Genomic DNA, 25014 nt, shown 5'->3' on the forward strand with positions numbered 1-25014 from the left:
GTCTAACCAGGTCTGCAAGGCGAAACTGGGGTCCTGGTAGTTGGGGGGAGGAAGCGTTTAAGAACTAGAGGAAGATTGTGAGCTTCATTGTTGCTATACTGTACCCCCATGTGTTACCTTTTTACCACCGTTTTTTGAAGTGCTCTCCACAGATACTTACTCCCACTGACTTGCAGATTGCCAGAGGCAGAAGGGTCCATTGACAGGAGGCATTTGGTCCCAGTTAATCCATTTTTTTTTTAAATTACCTTTTTTGCTGTGATTTTACACACACACACACACACACACACACACACACCCCAAACAAACCCGCTGTGGTCAAAATGACTCTGGCTTACAATGCCCCTGTTGGACAGCGTGGAACTGCCCCATAGTGTGACCAAGTCGGCAATCTTTATGAAAGCGACTGCCACATCTTTCTCCCAGACCAGAGCAGCGGCTGGGGTTAGACCGCTGACCTTTTGGGGATCAGGCTCCTTTCTTAGGGAGGGCTGGCTTAGAGCACACCTCTCCCAGCATGCCGTACAATTCCTCTCTCTTTCTGAGTTCAACTCGACTAGCATCTGCATTCGTTCTCTTTTGTTCGAACGTCACTAGACACACCAGTCCCAGCGCCCTTAAAAGGCTCTTTAAAACCTTCTGCAGCATGCCAAAAGTCACTCTTCACGCATCTACACCCCCAATTAGCGTCTGCTTACATAAATATGCCAGCCATGTGTAGAAGAAATTACAGACGATATGGTGTTCTAAATGTACATTAATACTAGGAACCATGGCAAATTCCAAATAATAGAAAGCATCACTTAATTCAACTTGGCAGCCTCCCCCAACCTAAAGCCCTTTATTAGTAAAACAAGAGAAATCCAACATTCAGTATCTCCTTTAGTGATAACAGTTTGTATTTATTAATGAGTGACTAATTGACAGGCATCTACTGTATTCAAGAACTATGTTTTATGAGCATCATTTCTCAGACCTCACAATAACCTTATGAAGGAACTTCTATTCTGATTTCATAATTTTATGGATGTGAAAACCAGAGGGGCATCGTAAGGGTGAGCTGGAGCTTTAACTCGGCTAACTCTAGCAGACAGCTCTATCAGCTGCCAACCGTGCCAGCTGCGGACTGTCCTCATTGCTCAGCGCTGCTGCAACAGAAATGCCACAAGCTGTGGCCTTAGTGAACAAAAAATTATTTTTCACTGTTAAGGAGGCTAGAAATCCGAATTTAGAACACTGGATCTCAGGAAAGGCTCTTTCTATTGGCTCTGGGGGAAGCTCTTGGCACTCCACAGCCTCTGTTCCTTGGCTCCTGGGCGTAGCAGCTATCTCTCCCCACCTGTATTACTTTGCTCCTGTGTCTGGTCTCCTCTTTTGTAGCTCCAAAACGGAAGGGTTTAGGATACACCCTACACCATTAGGGCCATATTAACATAACAAAGAACCCCCCCCCCATTACATCCAGAGGTGCAGAGTTTATGATTCACAATACATGTTTCAATGGGGCACAATTTAAGCCACCACAAGTTCCCAACAGAAATAAATGAAAAGTCCTTTATGAAAGGGTGGCCAGTCATCAACTAGGCCCTGCCTTACCCTGAGCAGCTGGCTCTACCACCCCTTTTCACCCGCCTCACCCCTTCCCAGCACAGATCCAGCCATCCGCTTTCTTCTCCCACCACTACCCTTCTCTTTGTCCCCAGGGGAAAGGGTCCTATAATTAATGTCATTCCTGGAGATGTGTTTACACAAGGCAGGAAATGTAATATCAACATTCCCCCAAGGAAAGTGTCTTGTCACTTCTACAAAGCACTTCAGGCAAGGAGAGCCTATCCACCAAAGTCAACAGGCACTTACACCCTTTAAACAGAGTCTGACGGGGGAGTTTCTTTCCACAGAGAGTCTCTGAGTTCCCAACCTCATTTGTTATGAGGAGAATGAGAGGCGGTTGCTGATATATACAAAACACTGCTGTGCTCCGGGAGGCTCTCTGGAAGGACCTCAGGTGGGTTATAGGGAGGAATCCGCTGAAAGGGAGGAGGAAGGAAAATAGGATGGATTTAGGAATTCAACTTGGGAGGGAGTGGCCAGAAGTTGCTGTCCACTGGCCGGCACAGACTGCAACAGATCTGGCTTAGGGCCTGGGAAATGGACAGGACTTTAGGAGGCCCAAGGGGGCCACTCTTGGCACCCAGCAGAGCACCATGGGATCAAGCAGTAAGTCCAGTTGACTTTCTACAAAGTACAATATGGAGAAATAACTGCCCTGTCCCCACCCCCACCCCTAGCTCCTTCTCATCAGGGGCTCTGGGGTGGGCCAGCAGGTCCATTAGAAGCTTGGCACAGTTCCTCTCAGCCTCCTCTGCACTCGCCCATTGCCCTTGGGGCCCCTCCTATTCCTCTGGCTTTGGCCTTCGGGGTGGTGCTCACCCGTCTCCAGCTGCCCAGGGCACTCCCTTTCCCCCATCACCACCAGCTCCCGGGCTCCTCTGCCTGGAGCCCCTGCTCTCAGCCCCACCTCTAGCAGACCTGCGACTTTGTGTTACTTTTGAGAGGATGCCAATAGTTTCCTGTGCTCTTCTTTCCCATCTGGCTACCTTTGCATAATTCTTTTTTTTTTTTAATATTTTATTAGGGGCTCATACAACTGTTATCGGAATCCATACACACATCAATTATGTAAAGCGCATTTGTACCTCATTCTCAAAACATTTTCTCTCCCCTTAAACCCCCGGTATTAGGTCCTCATTTTCCCCCTCCCTCCCCGCTCCCCCCTCCCTCATGAGCCCTTGATAGTTTATAAATTGGTATTTTGTCATACCTTGCCCTGTCCGACGTCTCCCTTCACCCACTTTTCGGTTGTCTGTCCCCCAGGGAGGAGGTCACACACAGTTCCCTGTAATCGGTTCCCTCTTTCCTACCCATTCTCCCTTTACCCTCCCTGTTTCGCCACTCACACCACTGGTCCTGCAGGGCTCATCCGTCCTGGATTCCCTGTATTTTCAGTTCCTATCTGTACCAGTGTACATCCTCTGGTCTAGCCAGACTTCTTTGCATAATTCTTATTTTCCCCAATTTCCCCTGCTATCTCTCCCTCTCAGGATCTCTCCCCCATCACACTGACCATGACCGGACACGCTCATCCTTTATTTCTGTCTCTCAGGCCCCTTTTAAACACAGGGGTCTGCTTCTCCCGGCTCCTGGGCTTATCTAGGGCCACCCTGCAAGCCCTGGATGTGAATCACAAGGTGTTTTACTTTAAGATCACTCCTAGGCTCTGCTTATTGTTTCAGTTGATGAGCATTTATGTGTGGTGTTCATCACGTGATTGTGCTGTTGAGGTTATCCGGCCCTGAGGTGATGGCAACTTGGTTTGGGACAGAGTGAAACTGCATGTCAGTTTCCATGCTTGCTTTCTTTGGAATTAGATCACCAGGCCCTTCTGTGGTGCCTCTGTGTGGATTTGAACTGACAATCTTTTCATTAGGAGCTGAGCACACTAACCATTTAATTGTATGAAAGACACCAATATGAATAAGGTGTAATTCTTGCCCTGGAAAACCTTGAGGTCCAGTGTAACTATAATACCAATAAAAGTCTCATCTGTTATAGGGAGCGCACAGCCCACATATTGAGTAACTGGATTTCAGCGTGAAGACGTGCCCACAGGCTGCCACACAGTCACAGGAGCATCCCACCTCAGCCTCAACTGTCGTGGCAAAAGTGACCTTGAATCCTTTGATTCATCCCCTGTTGGCTTCTAGTTCTTCCGTGGCCGGGTGAAAAAGAACAAGAGACAAAAACTGTCTGCATAAAATGCTATTCTGGAATGACCAAGGGCGGGAAAAAAAAGAGAGTCTATCCTGTACCAGATGGTGGCAAAGCTGCTGAATAATAATAGCTAATGAGTAGTTGTGGCTACCATCACCAAACACTGACTGTGTGCCAGGATCCAGCTTCCATGGGTTTAGCCACTATTACCAACAAAACCAAGCCTGCCCCCTAAAGTCAGGATCCAGGCTCAGAAATCACAGTTATCTCAGCCTTCCCAGTAAATGCACAGCCACCCCATAGGACAGAGCAGAACTACCCCTTGAGTTTCCGAGGCTGTAAATCTTTATAGAAATAGAAAGTCTTCTCTCTCCCATGAACCTAAGGGTGGAGTCAAACTGCTGACCCTATGAGTCAGAATCAACTCAATGGCAGTGGGTTTGTTTGTTTGTTGGGGCGGTGGGGGAGTTCTAATAAAGACAAAGACCCAACCGAGCCTAAGCTGTAAAATCCAGGGGGTCTAAAATAAAAACAGTAGATTTTGCTCTTCTCACAGTAGAAAAATACTCAAACAAGGGCTTACCAGTTATTGCAAGTCCCCATCCTTGTAAGGCATTTATTTTCTGGGCTGTCCTATCCATAGGGCAGGCTGACAGGCAGAAGGAGGAAGTGAGTAATCCTTAGTTAATCAGATGCCTTACCCCTTGGGCATAGAGACAGCTTAAATGAAAATGTAGGGTGAGACTCTTTTTTTGGAACTTAAACAATCTACTCAAAATTAGTCAAGCCCCAGTGGGGAACTAGATTAAGAACTGGGCCTGGGTCACATGACTAGCTGGCGATGTGAAGGCTCAAATCTAGGATTATTGCCTACTTGCCCGGTTTTCAGTTCAGTCTCCCATTTCCTCCCGGCCCCAAGAGCCATCAGCTAAGCCAGAGGACTGCAAGTGGGAGGAATGACTCCTGGCATGATAACTAGAATCCAAAGGAAGTGAGGCAAACCCCAGTACCATTTCTGTGCAAACTTCAGGATTATTCGGGATAGCAAGTCTCCTGTGAAGTTGTTCCCTTTCTTCCAGAAGTCAAGGACAATGACCAGGTCCGTCCCTGTCTTCCTTCCATGCATTCCACTCCCCTGCTTCACTGTGCACCAATACTCACCCTGGAGGAGGACGGGCTTTCTCCCAGCACTCGTAGAGTGAGTCTCAGGGCAGCTCCACCCTGTCCTAGAGGGCCACTGTGCGTTAGCATGGACTCGAGGGCAGTAATACTCACTCAGTCATTCTCAAGGCTAGATGATTCTACTAGCAGTCTCCCCACTGAACCCCCAGCCTTCGGTCTTCATATCGGCAATCCGGCTAACACTTCCCCCCCCACACACACACATACACTTGTGTTTGCATATGTGTTGATACACACAATGTACTGATTCACTTATGTTTGCCTTCTATTCACAAAGTCCCACACTCCATGCCTGATTTTCCAGGTCCACCCTACCTGGTCCCGATGATATCAACCCTGACACACACCCCTACAGGAGACCCCAGCTGCTGCAGAGGTGAGGAGAGGCCTGAGATATGAGGGATGGTGTTCAAGGGGCACGCTGGGTTGGAGCATTTGCAGCAGGGGATGAAGCAGAGGGAGTCCGCTGTATGCAACCCAATTCCTGCAGCCAGAGAGAATCCCAAAGTCATGAGGCAGAAACACAGGGATAAAGCCAGTGAAACAAAGTGCAAGGAATTACTGAGGCAAAGAAATAAACGCAGTTTTGGCGAGCATGTTTCTGGTGAAAATGCTGGTTTTGTTCGTCTGAGGCACTGTGAGTATTGTGAGATAAAGCGGATGAGGCATTATGTCCGGGTTGTTGAGAAGGTGCAGCTAAAGATCAATAGAACTGTGACGATGCGGGGAAGACTTCATCCTAAAATTAAATTGGCAGTATTGTCACCATATTTGGGGCCAGCGTGCTCCACTTTAAGGCCACTGCGCAGACACTGCTGTAGATGAAAGAGAGAAGCACCCGGGTCATCCGCAAGGGCCCCGAGTGAGCAGCCAGCGGATCCCCCTGCCTCCCCGTTGTCTTCTTTCCTTCCTGCGAAAATGCAATCAGATCAGTAATCGGAAGAACCACCGTGCTGGCGGCGGCTTCCATGGCCATTGCAGACTCTTCGCCTGAACAACAGTGGGTTCAAACCACCCCCGTGGTTTGTTGCCACGAGTTTTGTCACTGACCAAGTCAGGACCGATCATTTTATACTTGTCCTTTCGGGGGTGACCTGAGCCTCACTGGGAAAAGCTCTTAACTTGGCCACCAAATCTGTAGCCTTGGGCAGCGTTAACTTAAGAAGTGTTAGGAATAACAGAAAGAGGTCACCCAAACTGGGGGTCGCAGTTGTTCCTGAGATTCCATGGGAGTCAGGATACATGGTGAGGGCTGCTGCCACAGCACGTGACCCCCCACCCACCACCCAGCCCTGCCTTTGACTAAAACACTGGATGCAGATGCATAAGCTTTAGTGTTTCTGGCTAAAATGGATCATTACAAATTCTCTCCTGTACCAACGCTGTGGCTTGTCCTAACAATTCAACTTAGAATATTCCTTCACCTTCGGATGGGCCAGAATCGTGGCTCCAGCAACCTTAGCAATGCATTCAGGGTCCCTTTTCAAAGCTTTCCTAACTGCATTGCACCAAACCAAAACCCCTTGCCATCGAGTGAATGCTGACTCATCACAACCAGATGGGCAGGGTACCAGTGCCCCTGTGAGTTTCAGAGACTGTAATTCTTTATGGTGATAGGAAGCCCGTCCTTCTCTGGTGTGCCATTGTACCAGCCTCCACAAATGCTTCAGACCTGTATCATCAATGTGATGCAAATGACACTGCCGTCGGTCACCAGAGGCTTCTGAATTCTTTACTTGGTGGTATCAGGCGCTCTCTGTCCAATTGTCTAGAGTCTGTAATGACCACCTGTACACCCAGCTTCATTTCTGTCGTCAAGGCCAGCAGCTGTTGCCTTACTAATCCTTGGCCACGCCCTGCAGCTGTGTGCAGAGCCACTGATCAGCAGGCTCCATCTGACTTCTCCTGTGGTCTTTCAGAAGAGTAACAGAACTGAGGCAGGCGTCTTCTGCTTGGTGGTATAGTTGGTGGCATATGCTGGGCTGCTAACTGAAAGATCAGCAGTTCGAACCCACCCTGCCCTGTGGGAGAAGGGTGAGGCTTTCTATTTCCCTAAAGATTTAACAGCCTCAGAAACCCACAAGGACAGTTCTGCTTGGTCCTGTGAGTCAGCACTGACAAGGTGGCAGAGCGTTTCATTTGTTTGTTTTTGAGATGGCATCCATCACCATATTGGCAAAAAGAAGTCCCCATTAATGCCAATGCTTTTGGAGAACGTAGATATCTCAGCAGCATGGATCAGGACATCTTTTCTGAGTTTATAGGTGTTAATAGGGTTTTCACTGATGAAATGCACAGCTTCCGTGCAAGCAGGCTGATAGCCACCAAGGACAGATGTGGGATGGATTTTGTTTGACTCATCCATCCGAACGTTGTCACAGTTCTGTTACAGTAACAACCAGTGAAGCAGTGCCATCGGCAGCTTTATGTTCCCTCGCTTCGAGATCAGCCAACTCAGAAAGCATCTTGAGCTGCAGGACGCTCTGCCTTGAGTCATTGCAAGATGGCCACAGCATCATTAGTAATGCTTTTACATCACTGCTATCATCCGCAAACACTTTATCCTAACCAACAGGACCAAGGAAACGGTTGACAGCATTGGCAACTGAAGCTGCAGCCATACGGCTCTGGTGCTGTGCTCCCCGGATACAGACAAAGGCCCTTCCACTTCCACGGCAGAAGTGAAAAACCCAAACTCAACTGCCATCCAGCGGATTCCAACTCAAAGCGGGTTTAAAGTGCCTCTGTGGATTTCTAAGGCCGTAAATCTTTGCGGGAGGAGAAAGCCTCATCTCTCTTCCACAGAGGGGCTGGTGATTTCAAACTGCCGGCTTCATGGTTAGCAGCCCAAGGTGAATGTAACCCACTACACCAACAGAGCTCCTGCTTAGCAGAATGTTCCGATTCCACTGGCACCCCAAGGGGGACCAATATCCCCCAGATGGGTGGGTGGTGGCAAGAGCAGAGCAGCAGGGACTGCTGAGTAACCACTCCCACCACCTCCCCAGCCCCCGGGGCTAGCCACAGGACAGGACTAGCCAGTTTGGTGTCTCATTGTGAGAGGGGGAAAGTATTTTCCAACTCTTGTCTACTGAGTGACTAATCAGGTAGCAAAAAGCAACACTGACAGAGTCAGAGTCTTGGTATCAACAGTACGAAGGCCTCTTTTCCTCTTCCAGCGCCATGTCCCATTAAAAGGAGATAGAGCTTCTTGGAGACATGGCTAGATCCAGGTCTGGGAAGCGAAAATACCTCCAAGCCTACAACATTTTGTAATATGGAGCCTAGGAAATTACTCAGACTTCCTCAAAAGAACTCAGGAGTCAACTTGAAGATGTCCCCATTGCTCAAGGATAGGGGCAACCTGAGCAGCAGAGAGAATGATCACTTCAGTGGATTAAAGTACGGTTCATATGTGTTACATCAGGGGTTCTTAATGATCCTAAAATATGATTCTTTCATTGTGCACCTTTGAAGGATGCTACGGAACGAATTCATTATTTGAACACTGCAGAGGAAAAGCAAGTATTTAGCTTGCCTTTCCTATGCAAGCAATACCTCAGGGTAATTAAATAGTTAATAAGCTAATTTCTTAAACAGAAGTGTCACATATAATAAAAGAGTGAATAGTAGCAGAAAAATCACAGTTTTGCAACCCCTAATGAAATAATGACAGATGCCTGGTGGCACGGTGGTTACGTGCTTGGCTGTGAATGGAAAGGTCGGTAGTTCAAACCCACCAGCTTCTTGAGAGGAAGATGTGGCCAGCGGCTTCTACCAAGATGACGGGCTTAGAAACCCTGTGGAGCCCATTCCATTCTGTCTTACCGGGCCACTGTGAGGCAGAATAAGCTTGACGTCAATGGCTTTTTAGAATGAAGTCATGATCCAGGCGTTGGCCAGCGTGACTACTCCCGTCACAGACACCTGGGTCTGACCACAGGTCTTTTTTGGATCACAGATTTATATGAGAAATAGCATGTAGAGGAACATGTTGATTATCATGAAGGAAAACACAATAATAATAACTGCAGCCTGTGGGAAACGCCACAAGAAAAAGGTATTTCTGTAGCAAGTACACCGCAACAAAAGGAGACGAAGGTGGGCTAGGACGTAAAGATGATAACAAATTTAAGATAGTGCGGATCAGCACAGGCAACGATCTTACTTAGGTCATAATTTGAACACACGGTTTTTAAAAATTAGGTAGGTAGAGACTTGAACACCACCCGATAGTGGATATTCAAAAGTAATGACCGATGTGTTTCAGTGTTACAATGGCACGGGAGCTATATTTCAAGAACGAGTCCTTGTATTTTTGAAAGACACATACAGAAGTAGTTATGAATAAGTGATAGGTTGTCTGTAATTGGCTTCAGAATAACTGGTATGGTCAATTCCTATCTATTAAAGGTGATGAATGACTATTCTAGCCATTACTTGTGCATATGTTGGAAATTCTTCATAACAAAAAAAAGTCTTTACAAGGAAAAAGAATAAAGACTGAGATCAGCGCAAAATGAAGTAGGAAAGCCAGACTGACACTGAACTCTCATCTTCCCTCTGCCTGGTGCATCGACATAATTAACACATAATTAATACCTGTACCTCATAATGATCTCTCCTCCTATTTGAGGCCACCCCAGGCATGAATCTCAACTCAGAAAAATGATTTAAAAGGGTGGAATTACAAAAAAGCTTGGTCTCCAGAGTCAGCTTGCATGGCCAGCGGCTTCCTTCCCAGGGCAGGGGCTCCAGGTTTGGGGCTAGAACTATAACTTGGTCTGTATTGCTACCTTCCCTTCTCTTAGTCTGGACCCAAACCACGCAGTGGCCCTGTGCCCATTTGCTAAAGTGCAGCCACGTAACACGCGCTTAGAGGGTGCCACTTCATGTCGACGGGGCTCTTCCTCTCACGGAGGTATGGGTGCAGAGCGACGCCAGGAAGACAATCATCCGACCTGCTGGGTGCCGCAAACTGCAACCCATCAACAAGAACAGCAAAGCACATGTCAGAGCATCTATGTTCGGTCTGGCGGCATTATCACCAAAGTGGTGACTCCAGAATGCTGTCTATTCTAAGCCTGCTCAGCCCACAGCTCTACCCTCCAGTCTAATGTCAGCAAGGCAGAGTCTGGGCCAGTGTTGGATCACCTAACAAGCAGGGTACGCACAGACTTACTTGTGCTTCCTTACTAACCTGTAGTGAACAATCCCCCCACCCCCACCCCCACCACTACCTCAAAGTTTCTTCTTCATATGACTGGCATCTCTCTCTCCCAACCCCTTCCTATAGAACCAAACAGCCACCTTCCCATTAAATCAAAGCTTTTTTTTCAAATATATGGTCCCTGGCAAGGGTGCTCTAATTACAATATGCACTAATTAAGGCAAACACGGGCTTGCTTTTGCTTATTTACAACCTATAGTTTTTCACCAGTGCTGGCCTTGTTCATTCTGGAGCAAGAAGAGACTGTCTGCTCCCATGACAACTTCAGTTTCAGAAACCCTCCATAGCATCACTGTCAGAATGGACTCGTGCAACTGGGTTTGGCCTTTGCTTAATGTGTCCTCAGCCCCTGGTCCACGCTCTTGAAGCACCTCTTCTGCTTGCTTTCCAGACTCACATCGCCCCCATGGTGAAGACGCTCCAGCTGCTTCCTAAGCCTCAGGCTTGAAGGTCTTGCCCCCTATGCAGTGAACTCCTAACCATCCTTCAGGCCTCAAGGTAGACGGTCCCTTCTCCAGGGCACGGGGCCTGAACTTCTGCTAATGTCAGTTCAAGTGTCCTAAAGGCTTCCATGGAACCTAGATCCCACGGCCCGGCCCCACCACACACACACACACACACACACACACACACACACTGTAACTCTTAATACATAGGAGTGCGATGGCAGTCACTTTTATCTTCCCAACCCGGCTATAACTGGATTGCATGCAGCCACCATCCTGCTCATGGTTCTGTTTCCAGACATAGCAGTGCCTGGCTCACAGGGACTGAACTCCAAAACCACCGCCATCGAGTTGATTCCAGCCCATAGCAACCTTATAGGACAGGGTGACACTGCCCCTGTGGGTTTCCAAGACTGCACCTCTTTACTGGAGTAGCAGAAAGCCTCATTTTTCTCCCAAGGAGCGGCTGGTGATTTCAAATTACTGACCCCGTCGTTAGCAGCCCAAGGCTGCTAACTCATTACGCCACGAAGGCTCCTGGCTTACTGGGAGTGTATTTGTTGGCTGGTTAACAGATGAAACATGATGTGGCTAGTACTGATGTTGCGCGTGTGTGTTGTGTTAGGTGCCCCTGAGTCGGTTCCAACCCATAGTGACCCTATGCACAACAAAGTGTAACACTGTCTGGTCCTGTGCCATCCTCACAATTGTTCCTGTGTTTGAGCCCACTGTTGCAGCCACAGTGTCAGTCCATCTCCTTGAGGGCCTTCCCCTCATCACTGCCCCTCTACTTTACCCAGCATGCTGTCCTTCTCCAGGGACTGCTCTCTCCTGACAACACGATGTCCATAACTGTCTACAGTATCTCCATGGCCTCCCAGAACCTCAGGCACAGAATAGGTTTATTAATAACAGAAAAGCCATAGCACAGAGACAATAGACAGACTGGCTCTGAGGTCATTTGGAACTTAACTCCTGGTTTTCCAAGGTTATCTCATATTTTAGTTGTTAGGTATTTTAACAGGCATTACAAAGAAATCCAATGAGCCCAGCACACCCACGATATCAGATACTGCTACTCAGAACACAGCAGGGAGCCATGCCACCTACTATAAAGACGAAGGAACTCAATCTGACGCCCAGGCAAGTCCATGGAGATTAAATGTTAGCACGGTGGCTCAGGTGTGGAGAAGAAGACAAAGCCAACCTGAGAGTGATTATGGGGATATCATGAGCTCTGGACTTTTAAAGATTCCCAAAGGACCTATTCCAATTTTTGGAGCCTGGTCTGATTTCTTAACCTTCCAAATGCAGACACTCAAACTAAGCAGGGCACACAGTGAGTTGCCCAAAATCATACAGCTGGTAGAGTAAAGCACAACCCCCCCCCCCATATACACACCCACCCACTAGGGACAGGCTTCCCCTCCCCAAGTGGCCATCGCCCGCTGGGCGCTCCTTTTCTAAAATGCAGGCTGAAAGTTAATGCTTACACTTCTCTGTGAGCCAGAGTACCTCAACACCCAACCACTCCTAGCAGCGGTCACCCTCAACTCAAGAGGCCCCGCGAAAACCACACAGGGACTGCGCTTTTAAATGGGCTGTAAGTAACACACTGTACGGCTGAAAGAGAGGCTTTCACGGAGCTACACTGGTGGGTCTTTCGGTCAGTTTCTTGCCAAGGAGTCGGTCTTCAGAACCAGCCTGCACCACAATCTTACAAAGAATGCCACGAACGCTGAAGACGACTTACGACTATCTAAATACTTACATATACAAGGGGGCTTCAAAAAGTTAGTGGAAAACTGGAATGAGAAGAAAAGGGATTTTTCTCCCCATGCATTTTTTGAAGCCCTGACCTGCAGATGTCTGTACACAGATGGTAACTAAAATATTAAGGGTTGATGTCAAACTGTTTATCTTTGGATGGTAAGATGACCAATTAGTTAAGTATTAGATTATCTTAGTTTTCCATTTTATTTTATTTTATTTTTCATTTTAAATACTAGGGGGCTTCCAAAAAGTCATGGGAAAATGGAATAATGACATTTTCCCAAACTTTTGGAAATCCCTTCCTATACAAGTTCAATAAAAGGGAAAAAAATAGAGCTTTATAAATATAATTTGATAGAAATTACTTCATTTTTCTGAAACCATCTTTGACGTGGAAAACATTTTTCCTTCCCAATTAAACAACATTTCCCTCTTAGCTGTGCACTCCATGGGAACCACATTCTTTATTAAGGGGTCAAGTTAAGTTCTCTCCATATGCCAGGGAAAGGTTTTATTTGTTGTTTGTTTTTCCCCACCTACTCAATTTTACGGAGTAACCTGTATTATTACCTCTCTTTACCTGGTGTGATTTATGATCTTGGAAAGTCAGGTCATTCTTTCCTAGGCTGAAGAAAGAAAGGAAAGCGGGTAGGGGGAGCACAAATAAAAAAACCACACACACACAAAAAAAAACGAACAAGAATTTCCCCACCTAATACCAGATAAAATATCTGAAAAGGTCATGGCAGACCTTGACAGAAACACATACAATTTCAACCCAATCTGATAAAACAACTAGAAAACTTTTATCAGGAGAAAATGTAACTTGCCGTTTCCCACTCAATTGATTGAACTTCTTTTTATCTGAAATGACAGACATTATGAGATAGCAAAAGCTCCAGATAAGAAACCAAATTGAGTAGTCTTGAACCAGATCGGATTGCCTGCCCCTGGCTCCGACTCCCACACCTGCTCTGAATGGGTCAATGAGAGCCTCTTGGCACAGCCCTGGAGGGGCTCGGAAAGATTGCAAAAGGGGTGAACTTTGAGACTTCAGCGTTTATTCTGCGATTATAATTAACCTGCTCACCAGTTGCTATCGATCTATTCTGAATGGAGGTGATAAAGTTTGACTGGATTTCTGGAAGTAGAAATGTAGATTTAAGCTAGAGGGGACAAAAAGGAAGACAAAAAAAAATTTTTTTTTTGAGGGTTGAATTCAACTTGAGGAAGGAAAACTGAACCTGTGATTGGGGCTGGAGTTTCCAAGCCCAAGGTTTTTAATGCTTCTGATGACGATGATGTGGGTGCACACTGGGCTGCCAACCACAAAGTTAGCAGTTTGAAACCACCAGCTGCTTCTCAGCAGAAAGACAAAATGCTCTACGCTCTTAAAGAGTTACTGGCTTGGAGACTCACAGAGACAGTTCTACCCCATCCTATAGACTTGCTATGAGTCGGCGGTATTGACCCGATGGCAGGGAGTTTTTAGTTTAAATAACCAATGAACCTCACACTCCAGGGGCCACACCTTGATTTCTCACCCTCCAAAATGAAGTACCACAGGCCCGTGACCACTGCACACTGACCAGGATCCTTGCATTCCACTCGTGGGCATACTTCAAAGATTTTTCACAATACCCAGTGGCTTGCCTGCCTGGACTTTACCTCTTATTTTGGGGACAGTAGGGGACAGGTGGGTGGCAGATATTTAAAAACTTCAAGTCCATTTTGGGGCTCCTGCAAAACGTGGTAAGACTAGAAGACCAAATTCCTTTCATTCAGATAAAAAGTTTGAATCTCCCAGCTCCATTCTGATTACAGAGCAGTAATTGATAAAACCATAGGCCACCTGCCAGAAATGAGGAGGCCGGCACTGACCGGCGTCTGGTGCAGCTCAGACTCCCTGGAGTTTGGTGCACCCGCTTCTGGTGCAGCTCAGACTCCCTGGAATCTCTTCCCTGGAGTTTCACTCACTGTCTTGGCCCAAGCCCCTATTCTCATCTTTAAAAACATAAATAAAAACTCACAATTTGTGTGCTTCCCAGCTCTTTTCAGGCAACTGGCAGCCCCCTTAGAGTTAGAAGAACTGTCTAGTTTGGAAGACGTGAACCCTGGACAATGCTTCGAGCTTCAGTGTGGACAGGGAGAATAGAAAGCGTGTGCACCATAGGGCCTCCCCTAACACTGCATTCTCTAACTGTAGGTTCTGCTGTATCAGAATGAGGCAGAAGGCAATTCAGGAAGCCATCAAAGTCAATGGTCGGAGGCAATCGTGGGAAGCTGGTCATAGAAGAAAAGCTATATTGGGTGAGGACACTAATGGAGAGACAAGTCGTATAACCAAATCCAAACCAAACTCACTGCCATCAAGTTGATTCCAACTCACAGCGGCCCTCTAGGACAGGGTCCAGTTTCTGAGACTGTCACTCTTTACAGCAGTAGAAAGCTTCATTTTTCTCCCAAGAAGCAGCTGGTGGTTTCTGCACTGCTGACCCTGAGGTTAGCAGCCTAGTTTTAACCCACTACACCACGGGGGCTCCTGGGAGAAATAAGGTAGCCGCCTATGAATGAACGGAATCCTTCCCCAGCTACCTTCTAGTTTTGAAGGGCTACAAGCACGCCTGGCAAATGGGGAAAAGGATGACCCTTGAAATTGGACTTAACTGGGACATAAGCCAAAGCTATTGTTTTCTACGGTGAGGCCGGTTAACTTACTTTTTCTGAGCATCATTTGCTTCTCCTACAAAGTGGAGGAAGAGCACCTGACAATTTGCTTACTGGCACTTGACAACAGTATTCAACTTCCTGTTCACAAGGGCATATTGCCCAAGGCCTGGGCCCTTACCTCCAAAGGTTGTTAGTGAGTTTCCTAATATGAAAATACACAAATGTGTACATTTACTTTGTATAAATGGACATCGATTAGAGGCTATTCCTATTATAACTCCAATCCTTTTATCTATGTTCTCTGAAAGGAGAACAAGGAATAGATCTAGAGGTAGCCAGTAGAACATTTTAAAGTCCATTTTCACAGACGATGTGTCATGAGACCCTGGCATAGTTCACCAAGGTCGGGGTAACAGCGTGGTCCCGCTCCCCAGGTTTGAGAGAGCCTCATCCTCTGGCTCTGCAGACCACACAGGCCAAAGGCAGCACCAAGAGACAAAGACGTCCAGCAGTCAAAACCCAAAACACCTGCCACCACCCAGTGGATTCCAATTCACATCCATCCTCCTCTACGGCAGAGTAGAAGTGGCTCTTTGGGTTTCCAAGACTGTAAATCTTTATGGGAAGAAAAAGCCGTGTTTCTCCCATGGAGTGTTTGAACCATCAACCTCTTAGCAGCCAAGGCCTTCATCACTGCACCACAAAGTCTCCTCTCAGATGTCAAAACCCCAACCCCGTGGAGTCCATTCCGACTTACAGTGACCCTATCCAGAGTTTCCAACAGAGTCAATCTCTACAGGAGTTGACAGCCTCATCATCCCATGGAGCAGCTGGTGGGTTTGAACTGCGACCTGGTTAGCAGTCCAATAACTTAACCCACAGCAACACTAGGGCCCCTTAAGATGTCAAAAGGCCTTTTAAGTCCCTAAAGCTGCAGCCTCCGCTTGCAAGAATTTTCCTCTACTTCCTCTTTCATATGCAAATAACAGCAGTATTATTTGCAACCCAGCTTCAACTCTAAATCCAGTGCCTCTCAATTCACCAATAAGGAATAGGCTTAAAAGGATTCCCTGGCCGCCCCCCCCCCCATAAAAAGAAATGGGGAGGGGGAACAGTTTCTTGAGGGTAGTGAACAACAGAATTGTAGGTGGATGGATAGATTAGTATAAGATACAGCAAATATATACATATGAACAATAATAAGGGTTTGGGGTGGGAAGGGGGTCTAAGGGGAAGCAGCTATCGAGGAGCTCACGAAGAAGGAGAATGTTTTGAAACTGAGTGTAGTAACAAGTGTACCATACTGGTTGATATGACTGAACTATGAAATGCTACAATATCTGTTGGGGCTCCCAACAAAATGATTAAAATGTTAAAAAATATAATAAAGCACATAGGTATCGGGGATGGGGTGGGGAAGATCCCCTTGAGACGTTGAAGGCTGCTGTCTAAAAGGGGTGGGAGAGAGCATGTACCTACAAGGGGGTACAAGTATGTACCTGAAGGAAGGCACATCAGCATGGGGTCAGGTGACAGTATAGTTTCAAAGTCTGACACTTGCTGAGTTAAATCTGCCACCAGAACGTATTACTGACACTAGTGTAAAACCCTCATCCCCACTCTATTAGAATCACTTAATGGATAAGCAAAAATCAAAAGCCAAATTCAATGAACAATTTTTGTTTGAGAGCACTTTTTCTACATACCCATAGACACTACATGCAGAAGACTCTTAAAAATAAAAACTTTTTTTTTAAAAAAGAGGGAGACTTTCCACAAGTTGATTCATAAATCTCTCTTTAAAAACTTAATTGGTTCAATGTGTGTGTGTGTGTGTGTGTGTGTGTTTAAGAATACATTCACAGTTCAAAATTGACCAAGTTCCCAGTGGTACACGGTATCTACTCCTTTACTGTTGCTCAGGACCATATCAGAGGACTCTGACAAGACTGAAACCCTGCCTGGCCCTGCACCATCTTCATAATCATTTCCATGTTTCAGCCCGTTGTGGCTGGCACTGTGCCATTCGTTTAGGGGGGAATGCCACAGTGAGAAAGTTTGTCTTTTTTTACTGACCAACTATGATGTCCTTCTTCTACGGACTGATCCCTCCTGATAACATGTCCAAAGTATGTAAATGTTGTTGTTGTTGTTGTTGTTAGATGCCTGCTAACCAGTGGCCCTATGGACAACAGAATGAAACACTTCCCTGTCCCGTGTCATCCTCACAGTTGTTATTATGTTGAGCCCATTGTTCAGCATACAGATCGAACATGCATGTGAGAAGATAGAACCCTGACACACACCTCCCTGACTTTAAACCAGATGGTATTCCTTTGTTCTGTTTGCACAACTGCCTCTTGAGCCATGCACAGGTTCTGCATGAGCAAATGAAGTGTTCTGGAATCCCCACTCTTCTCAAGGCTATCCATAGTTTTGTTACGGTCCACAGTCAAATGCCTTTGCATGGTCAACAAGACACAAGTACTCATCTTTCTGGTATTCTCTGCTTTTAGCCAAGATCCATCTGACATCAGCAATGATATCCCTTGTTCCACATCCTCTTCTGAATCCAACTTGGATTGCTGTCAATGTACTGCTACAATCACGGTGAATGCTCATCAGAATTTTACCTGCATGTGATATTCACAATGTAGTTGTATAATTTGGGTATTCTGTCGGGTCGTCTCTCTCGGGGAATGGATCTCTTCTGGTCAGTTGGCCAAGGAGTTGTCTTCCAAATTTCCGAACATAGATGAGTGTTTCCAGTCTTTATCAACTTGTTGAAACATTTCAATTGGTTTCCCATCAATTCCAGAAGGCTTGTTTTTGGCTAATGCCTTAATCGCAGCTTGGACTTCTTCCTGCAGTACCATTGGTTCTTGCTCATCACATGCTACCTCCTGAAGTGGTGGAATGGCAACTAGTTCTTTCTAGTACAGTGACTCAGTCTACTCTTTTTCCTTCTTTTGATGCTTTCTGCATCATTGAATATTTTGCTCATAGTCTTTCAATATTACAATTTGAGGCTTTAATTATTCTTTTGGTGCTTTCAGTTTAAGATATGCTAAATATGTTCTTCCTTTCTGGTTTTCTAAATCTAGGTCTTTGTATATATTATTAGAATATTTCAGCGTATTTTCTTGAGCTGCCCTTGAGGTTTTCTTCTTCATTCTTTGACTTCATTGTGTAAGTACGCAAGATGAAGACTCAAAGTCCTCGTTTCTAAGGGGCATTCCAGCTGTACTTCTCTCATCGCGGACTTTTGTTCATCTAGCAGTCCATGAAGTTCTTGCTAACACCACAAGTCAAAGGCACCATGCCTTCCCCGTCTACTTTATTCATTGTTCAGGTTCAAATGCATAGAAGGTGATTTAAATTACCATGGCTGGGGTCAGGCACACCTTAAGGCATCAAGGTGACATCCTTGCTCTTTACGGCTTTAAAGAGCTCTTTTGCAGCAGATTTGTCCAATGCAATGCTTTGAAGTCTAGTTTGATTTCTTAAATGTTAACCCCCCAAATACTGATTGTTGATCCAGGTAAAATGAAATCCTTGAAAATGTTACTATTTTCTGTTTCATCATGATGTTGCTTATTGGTCCCATTGTGAGGATTGCTGTTTTCCTATGTTGAGGTGCACTCCACTCTGAAGGGGCTCCAGTCCTGTAGCTTTCAGCAAGCCAGGCCGTGTTATCTGCATATCAATACTTGTTAGCGTCTTCCTTGAAAAACAATGCTATGTTCTTCATATAATCCAGCTTCTCCAATTATTTGCTCGGCATACAGACTGAATAAATATGCTGAAGGCTACAATCTTTCCAAAACATTCCTGATTTTAAACCACATAGTATTCCCTTGTTCTGTTCCAATGACTGCCTCCTAGTGTACGCACAGGTTCTGCACAAGCATAATTAAGTGTTCCAAAATTCCCATCTCTCACAATGTTATCCATTGTTTGTTATGACCCACATAACAATATTTTGCATAGCTAATAAAAAAAGGCCAACATTTTTCTGGTATTCTCAGCTTTGAGCTAAGATTTGTCTAGCATCAACCATGATACCTCCTGATTCTACTCCTCTTTTGAATACAGCTTGAATTTCTGCCACTTCCCTGTCCATGTTCGGCTTTGACTGGGTTTGAATTATCTGTAGCAAAACTTTATTTGGATGTTATATTTCATGACACTGTTCTGTAATTTCTGCATTCTGTGGATCACCTTTTCTTTTGGAATGGGCACAGATTTGGATCAGATCTGGTCCACTGTCTTCCAAATCCTGTGGCAAAGAAGAGTGGGTGCTTCCAGCACAGCATCCAGTTGCTGAAACATTTCAGTTGATATCCCACCAGTTCCTGGAGCCTTGTTTTTACTGATGCCTTCGGTGCAGCTTGGACTTCTACAACACCATCAGTTCTTGGTCATATTGTTATCCCTTAGCGACCAAGGTCTCCTCCCCACAGACGACTGTTACAAATACAATGCAAATGTCTCCATAGAGAATTTATCTGTTTCTAAGCAAATCCAATCTTTTCTTCCTTTTTTAAAATATAGTGTACAAATATAATAATACTTTACAAATTATCAAGCGTTCATGAGGGAGTGGGGAGTGGGGAGGGAAATGAGGAGCTGATACCAAGGGCTTAAGTAGAAAGCAAATGTTTTGAGAATGAGGAGGGCAACAAATGTACAAATGTGCTTGACATATAATGGATGTGTGGATTGTGATAAGCGTTGTATGAGCCAATAAAATGATTTTTAAAACATATAGTGTACAATATACATACCATTACATAATGAACACCCTAATTCATTTGGCTTACATTTTATGCATAAATATTTATTGTTTGTATATACCATAATGGATACAAGCTGTCCTCGAATTTAGGGAAATTATGAGACTTTATGTTTTATTACACTCAGTGCTGTAATTATATGCACCCATATATTTGTAGAGTAAATTCCCAGAAATCAAATTTCTGGGTCAAGAGTATAGACTTGGTAATCTGACAGGCATCATGGTCACGGGTTCTCCATGAAGGCTGTACCAATCGGTACTTTAGCTCACAGATGGAAGAGTTACTATTTTCCACATCCCAGATTGTATTTTCTTCAAGTATTCAAGTAGGAATAAAAACTATGACTGACAAAATACTTTGGTAAATAAATGTATGGGCTGCTTCCCCAGAAGAAAGTGCTTTCAAAACCTGCCTGGGTGCATCATTCCACCGAGTGTTTAGAAAGTCCTAATAAAAGTGGTCCAACCATGTGGTGGAACACAGGGACCAGAGACAGATCTCACTAGAGCCAGTGACACACCCCTGTGCATGCCAACACACCATATTCACATAAATGGTTCTCCACCTAGCGCCACAGACCAGCCCCAACTCTGCCCTGCCCAGGGTGGTAACCGGAAAGTTAAACAGAATGGCTTGTCTCAAAGACTGCCAAACAAGCTGCTTGAACTTGTCCCAGGAAGTTCCCCGTATCAATGAACTGCCGCAGAAAACAGCTAGTTGAGTTGTTGAGCAGTCCCCACCATAATACCCCACTACCCCCAGGATCCAGAAAATACTTCAGGATTTCCCTGTAGCCTACACCTTGTAATGTGTAAAACATCGAATATCTCCCCTTCTAATGCGGCGAAACTTCTCTTAAATATATTGCCGAAGTGGCATCAATGATACATATGTATCATTATATAATACTAAAATACATCTGTATTTTACTGTATGACTTTAACCCTTTGAAGGATGAAAATGTTTTGAGATCCTCTGAAAATACAATGTTTTCTCATTGCTTGTTCCTATATCACTCAAAAGAATTGTTATTCCATCCTAAAATATTTTTCATAATCTTTCCAGTAACATCATGGTATTTGCTTCAGAGTATATTTACATATGCTTTCCATTTCAGTCTCTTTTTTTGCCTTATAGTATCAACCTGTATTGATTTTTTGGGCACTTGTTTTATTTATTTATTTATTTTTAAATCATTTTATTGGGGCTCATACAACTCTTATCACAATCCATACATACATCGATTGTGTGTATTGATTTTTTAACCTGTATTGATTTTATGGTTTTGCCATAAAATACTCCCATCTTAAGTGTACATTTCAATACGTTTTGACGAATTTATATACCTGTGCAACCAATGGGCATGAGCTGCATAAAAGGAAAGAACTATCTTATCCTGCTATAGAAAATCCACTCACACACAAAAGACATGAAATGTATCCCCTTTGAAATGCAAACCCTCAGGGAGTGCAGCCTCTAATTCAACACTTCAGTTCCCTTGGTGTGTTAGTCCAGGTAGACTAGAGAAACAAATCCAGAGACACCCATATGTGTATAAGAAAGAGCTTTATATAAAAGCTCGAGAAAACATCCCAGCCCAGTCCAGATCAAATCCACAAATCTGATATTAACCCATATGTCCAATATCAATCTATAAATTATTCTTCAGACCCACGCACATATGCAATGATGCCAAATGCAGGAGGATCACAGGCCAGTGGGTGGGAACTCTTGGGGATCCAGTGGCGGTGTAAGCATCTCAGCACTGGCAGGGGCATCCATGTGGCTCCTCCAGCTCCAGGCCTCTAGAGTAGCTCCATGTGTCTTCTTGGCAGGAAGACAAGGCAGAGAGTCTGTGTATATCTGCCCTCCAGGGAGCTAGTTATCTCTGTGGTGCCTCCAAATGAGGTCATCAAGCTGTGACCTGATTGACAGGCTAGACTCTACCCCTTAGCAAGTTGACACCAGATTATGTAACTACCACGCATGGGTTTATCATTAAGCATCCACAATCATGTATGAGAAAGTGACAACCATGGATAAGAAAGTGTTCTCAAACCTAGTATCTGCTCACCTGCTAGCAACACCAAGTTGAACGGCTGTTTCTCCTTTAAATATCATTACACCGTCACCCTGTTCCTACAGCTATGATTCACCTTGTGACTTCTTCTCCCACCCTTCTTCCAGAGGGTTCCCAAAGATCTCCAGAACCCTCCCCTATGCTAGCCATTCTTCCCCGACAGCTTTCCAGTTTGCCTCTTTAAGACCAGAAGCAAGTCATTGTATGTGGTTTGACCAGGGCAGAGGGCTGGGTCGCTACCTCCAGGATCTCTTCTTAAGTATTTGCTAAGTGCCCAGCATGTGCCAGGCACTTAAATATGAATAAGGCTCTGGACCTGCTCAGTAAGATCATGTAATTCCATAAATGCTGCCCAACTAACAACTTCAACAGTTGTTTCTGGCCCTTAGCTCATGGTGAATTTGGAATCAGATAAGGTTCACATGGATTGTAGTCAAAGCAGAATGATTTCTTCCAATTGAAAGGCAGGACTTGACTGAGGACCATGATAGATTTTATTTCTTTGATTTTTACTTTATTCCAGTTACCAGTGTAACAACTCCAGCAAGATATTAACTATTATTATTACTGAAGCCGCTAATATGTCATAGAAAAACAAAAACGTTTTCTTATTTCTCTCCATTGGAAGTCCTAAGAGTTTGAGCCTGTGTAGGGGGTCACCTGCAGTGATAAACAGATTATGTAAACCGGTGTTGCATTTATGGTGCCTTGCTACAGACTGGAGAAATGAGGAAGTGTCTGTTTTTTTACTGCAGATTCTACTAATCCTTAACGACCAAATGCAAAGATGACCACTTGGGGAAATTTTCAGAAGATTTCCTAGACATCTGGTGAAGGCACTGTGGTGGTGCTATTGGGTAAGTATCAGGCTGTTAACCCCAAGGTCAGTGGTTCAAGTCCGCCAGAAAAGAGTTGCTATCAGTCAGAACTGCCTGCCTGGCAGTGGGTTTGCAATTCCTTCCTGTCTTTTCTGGGTCATTTGTCCATTTTCCTATCTGTTTAGGGTGACCAGCCACCATGGTTGGACAGGCTTTGTCACATTTAGCACTAAAAATCCCAAATGCTGGGAATCTCTCAGTCCCAATCTAAGAAGTATCCCCAAAGAGCCATCATCACTTGCTAGGTGACAAGGCCAGGTACTTCACCAACAGGGCCTTCCTTATTTATTTATTTTTTTTGGCCTTCCTTATTTTTTAAAACTCAAGACAACACTAAAAGTAGCTGGGATGATCTCATTTACATAACAAACAGTGCTATTTTGAGAAGTTCAGTACCTGGTCTGTGATCACAAGAGGCCTCTGGAATTGAACCAAAAACCCGACTCTAAAAGCCTGTGTCCGTACAGCCACAGTGAACTGCCATCACAGGGCCCTGTGGTAACCAGAGGGAAGACTCCACTCACACCATTAGTCACCCCTGACAGTGTCGGCATCCTTCCGTGCTCCATGTGGGTCTGCTAAATGCAGGTGCTGGGACGCAAAAGGGCTGAGCAGGCATTCTTAGGAAGCCCCGTGTGCTCCGACAGACATATAAGAAGCAGTTTAAAGGTGGTTTAAATTTAACTGGCATTTCTTAAGTAGCACACAGAGAACAGGTGGAGGAGCCGAGTGCCAACAAATTCAGCTTGCACTGTTTCGTCACAAAGCCGGGGACACTTTCATGATGTGACCATTCAGAGATCTCTGCTCACGTACAAGGAGAAAAGTCCAACTTTGAGGCCAGACCCAAGGGGCTCTCTTCAGGTGGGATTTCATGAAATGGTGGCGAGAGGCCACACCAGGCAAGGAAGGGGCTCCCCGACAGTCAGCTCCACACTAGATGAAGCTGTAATTCATGAGGGGAAATGGCTGCTCTATTTGCATGCACATGGTAAGTTACATTTTACCATAGTTGTCACTGTGACTCTGGTGACCGAAAATATCCTCCATCTTTGAATTTTGAGTTTCCTTTTCTTTTTTTAACCAAACACCAATTTCTCAAACTGAGATTATAGAGGTCACAAAGTTATCCCTTAAATTAGATGAAGTAGAATTATGGGGACCATGAAATAAGAGTTGATTCTAAGACGACCCAAGCCAAAGGGCCCCCAGCTGCCATTGTATGGAGATACACACCACACTCCCTTCTGGCCCAGATCTGCCCAACAGCTCACAGCAGCGGCCCGCCTCTCCAGGGCGTGCTGTCTGGCTCCCCCATGAGGAGAGGAGGGCACTCGGAGACAGAGCCAGCCCAGGCGCCATTTCCATGGTTAATCAGTTTACCTGGGATGTGTATTTGACCAGAACCTCCTGGGGGCCTTCCCTGGCCACCCAGGGTCAGAGGATAATTTAACAGCTCTTCAAAGTCAGAGCCTTTCTCTGGAATCAAGACTGAAAACTGGGGAGGAGATAGGCTTTGCTCTTCAAAGTGAGAACAAATGCAAAAATAGTTTAGCACTTAGTAGGCAGTTAATAAATGTTAACTTAGTTCTTTAAATCTGGGTCTCTCCTCCCCTACATAAACCATCTCAAGCCAAATGGGATTTTCTCCTCCCTTCCTGAAAATTCCAAAAGGCACGAAGGAGGTCAAAGGAGGCAAGAAAGCAGTCTCTCCTTTCTGAATTAATGGTTGCCACTTTCCTTGCTCTTTAGCCCAGAATGAAGAGGCTCTTTCTCAGTCCGGGGAGAAAGACAGAGCATCCTACTCCCCTAAAGAGTCACAGCGTCTGAAACCCACCCTACCTTGTCCTATAGAGTGACCATGAGTTGGCATTGACTCAAAGGTCCTAACTTTGGCTTTTGATTTAGAGCCCTCAGTTCATCACCTGTGCAGTGGGGAGAAAGGGATATATAAATTTGCAGGCCTCTCAAGGCTGACATTCCATGGGAAGATAAGGTGGGCCCATCACTGCTGTTATTTCTAACCCCAGTCCAGAGGGGCTTGGGCATATCCACACAGCTAATTTTCCACTGGAGCCCTGGTGGCTAATGGTTATGTATCGGGCTGCAAAGCAAGTTCAGCAGTTTGAAATCACCGGTGACAGTCTCAGCCACCCACAGAGGCAGTTCTACCCTGTTCCATAGG

At 45.3% G+C, this 25014-nt stretch overlaps 1 protein-coding gene across 4 annotated transcripts in view; it reads right to left on the reverse strand.

Moving 5' to 3' along the window:
- The window catches only part of GATA4 (GATA binding protein 4), a 103201-nt gene that overhangs the window by 44350 nt on the left and 33837 nt on the right, over window positions 1–25014 (reverse strand). The gene's annotated exons all lie outside the window — the stretch shown is intronic.

This window comes from Echinops telfairi, unplaced genomic scaffold (genome assembly GCF_000313985.2).
Source record: "Echinops telfairi isolate 266 unplaced genomic scaffold, ASM31398v2 ScPeMD7_9;HRSCAF=40, whole genome shotgun sequence".
Lineage (NCBI taxonomy): Eukaryota > Metazoa > Chordata > Mammalia > Afrosoricida > Tenrecidae > Echinops > Echinops telfairi.